General features: G+C 32.4%; 1 non-coding gene across 1 annotated transcript; it reads right to left on the reverse strand.

The window, feature by feature from the left end:
• Nucleotides 1-2338: 2338 nt before the first annotated feature.
• Nucleotides 2339-2529, reverse strand: LOC113938844. Its single transcript, XR_003525041.1, has one exon. It is a non-coding gene; the product is annotated as a U2 spliceosomal RNA (small nuclear RNA).
• Between the last annotated feature and the right edge of the window lie 601 nt (nucleotides 2530-3130).

Below are 3130 nucleotides of genomic sequence, written 5' to 3' on the forward strand. Positions count from 1 at the left end.
TGCACATATTTTAAGTGTATGGGCCAATGAGTTTTGACAAATGTATACAACCTCATAACGACTACTACAGTCAAGATACAGAATATTTTAATTGCCTTAGAAGTTTCACTCGTGCCCCTACCCAGTTAATCTCTGTCCTCCACCCCTGCCCCTGACCTCAGAAAGCCATTAATTTGTTTTCTATTCCTCTAGATTAGTCTTTCTAGAGTTTACTATAAACAGAATCATGTAATATGTACTCTTTTGTACCTGGCTTCTTTTCTTTAGTATAATATAATAAGCCTTAAAATCAAGTATTGTAAGTCCTTCAACTTTGGTCTTCTTTCAAAATCATTTTGACTATCCTAGTTCTTTTGCTTTTCCATATAAATTTTAGAATTAACTTGTCAACTTCTGTTAAAAAAAACTACTGGAATTTTGATTGAGTTTGCAGCTGAATCTATAGATTGATTTGGGCAGAATATACATCTTAATGATCCTGAATCTTCCAATACGTGAATATGATCTTTTCCTTTATTTACTTAAATTTAATTGTTTTTCTCCCAGCCGTGTTTTATATAGTTTAATTTTATCTCTAAATGATCCATATTTTTGATGCTATTGTAGTTAATACTATTAAACTATTGTAAATAGTTTAATTGCAAGTTGAGGAAGTTCCCTTCCATTTTAGTTTACTGAGAGCATTTATCATGAATGGGTGTTGAATTTTGTCCAAATGCTTTTACTCCATCTAGTGATACGATCACGTGATTTTTCTTTTTCAGCCTGTTGATATGATGGATTATGTTAGTTGATTTTCTTTAAAGATTTTTTTTATTTATTTGAGAGAGAGAGAGAGATTGAGCACAAGAGGGGGAGGGTCAGAGGGAGAAGCAGACTCCCCGCCGAGCAGGAAGCCTGATGCGGGACTCGATCCTGGGACTCCAGGATCATGACCTGAGCCGAAGGGAGTCACTTAACCAACGGAGCCACCCAGGCACCCCCTTAGTTGATTTTTGAATGTTGAACCAATCTTGCATACTTGGGATAAATTCCACTTGGTCATGGTGTATAATTCTTTTTTATACATTGTCAGATTAGAGTTACTAAAATTTGGTGAAGATTTTTGCATCTATGTTCATGATATTGGTCTGTAGTTTTCTTTCTTTTAATGTCTTTGTTCAGTTTTGGTATTAGGGTAATGCTAGCCTCATGGAATTATTTCTGAATTATTTCCCCTGCTTCTATCCTCTGAAAGGGATTGTAGAGAATTGGTAGCCTTAGATGTTTGGTAGAATTCAACAGTGACCCTATCTGGGCCTGGTGCTTTCTGTTTTGGAAGATTATTAAATATCAATTCAATTTCATTAGTAGATATAGGCCTATTCAGATTGTCTATTTCTTCTTTTGTGAATTTTGGCAAATTGTGTCAGTCAAGGAGTTGGTCCATTTCATCTAGGTTTCAAATTTTGGGGCATATAGCTGTTTGCATTATTTCTTTATTATCCTTTTAATATCCATGGGATCTGTAGTTATGTCCTTTCTTTCATTTGTGATATTAGAAATTTGTGTCCTCTCTTCTTTTTATTAGCTCACTTGGAGAGAGGCTTATTCATTTTATTGATCTTTTCAAAGAACCATCTTTTGGTTACCTTGACTTTCTCTATTAATTTCCTGTTTTAAATTTCATTGGCTTCTGCTCTAGTTCTTGATATTTCTTTTCCTTCTTCTGCTTATTTTTTATTTACTTTGCTTGTCTTTTTCAAGTTTCCTAAAACAGAAACTTAGATGATTGATTTTAGATCTTTCTTCTTTCCAAATGTGTGCATTTAATGATACAAACATCCCTCTAAGCACAGCTTTCATTGTATCTCACAAATTTTGATAAAAGTTCTATTTTCATTTTCATTCAGTTCAAAATATTTTAGATTTTACTTGAGATTTCTTCTTTGACTCATGTGTTATTTAGAAGTGTGTTGTTTAATTTCCATGTACTTTGGGATTTTCCAGTTATCTGTTACTGGTTTCCAGTTTAATTCCATTGTGGTCTGAAAGCCGATACTGTATGATTTCTATTCTTTTAAATTGGTTAAGGTGTGTCTTATGGCCCAGAATGTGGTATATCTTGGAGAATTTTCATGTAAGCTTGAGAAGAATGTGTATTCTGCTATTGTTGGATGAAGTAGGGCATAGGTTTTTCACAGATTTAAAAAAATCTTTGATTCATGGTTTGTGGAGAATTTTTAATCATGAATGACAGTTGCATTATGTCAAATGTTTTTCCTTACAGATTGAATGTTTTCCTTTAATTTTTTACTTTACTTTTACTTTTATTTTATTTATTTATTTTTTAATAAGGTGGGGGTGCACCATTCCTAGAGGTACTGCAACACCAGTTCGAGGCGCAGGGTGGACAGAGCAAACTCCTATTCCATCTCCCTGCTCCCAAAACCCATTTAATATATTGTCCTTGGACAGAGAACATATCAGATATTAAACTGGTAAGAACAGATGCTGCACTTGATCCTAGCCAAAAGGCTGAGAAGTGATCACCTTTGTTTTTAACATGGTGAGATGTACTGATTGGATTTTTGAATGTTAAACCAAACTTGCATTCCTGGGAAATGCTTCAGTTTGTCATGATTTATGTATGTATTACTGGTTTCAGTTTGCTAGGATTTTGTTAAGGATTTTTTTATATTCATGAAGGATATTGGTCTGCTGTTTTCTCTTCTTCCAATGTCCTATTATAGTTCAATATTATGATAATACTGACTTCCCCCTCTATTTTTTGAAAGTTTATATCAGATTAGTGTTACTTCTTTTTAAATAGAAAAAGAAATAATAGAAATAGAAATAAATAGAATTTATGAGTGAAGTCATCTGAGTCTGCAGTTTTATTTGTGGTACTATTTTTTTATCACAAATTCACATTTTGAAATTTTATTCATTGTGAAAATAAATTTATGCATTTTCTGTACTTTACCAAACTTACTATCATAAACTAATTCCTAATATTATTTTATTACCTTTTGGCATATATAGAATCTAAATGAACTCTCTGTCTTTTATTTCTAATATTGGTCATTTGCGTCTTCCTTTTTTTCTTGATAAATTTAGCTAGAGATTTCTAATTAAAAACTTTCTTTTT

This window comes from Zalophus californianus, chromosome 8, assembly GCF_009762305.2.
Source record: "Zalophus californianus isolate mZalCal1 chromosome 8, mZalCal1.pri.v2, whole genome shotgun sequence".
Lineage (NCBI taxonomy): Eukaryota > Metazoa > Chordata > Mammalia > Carnivora > Otariidae > Zalophus > Zalophus californianus.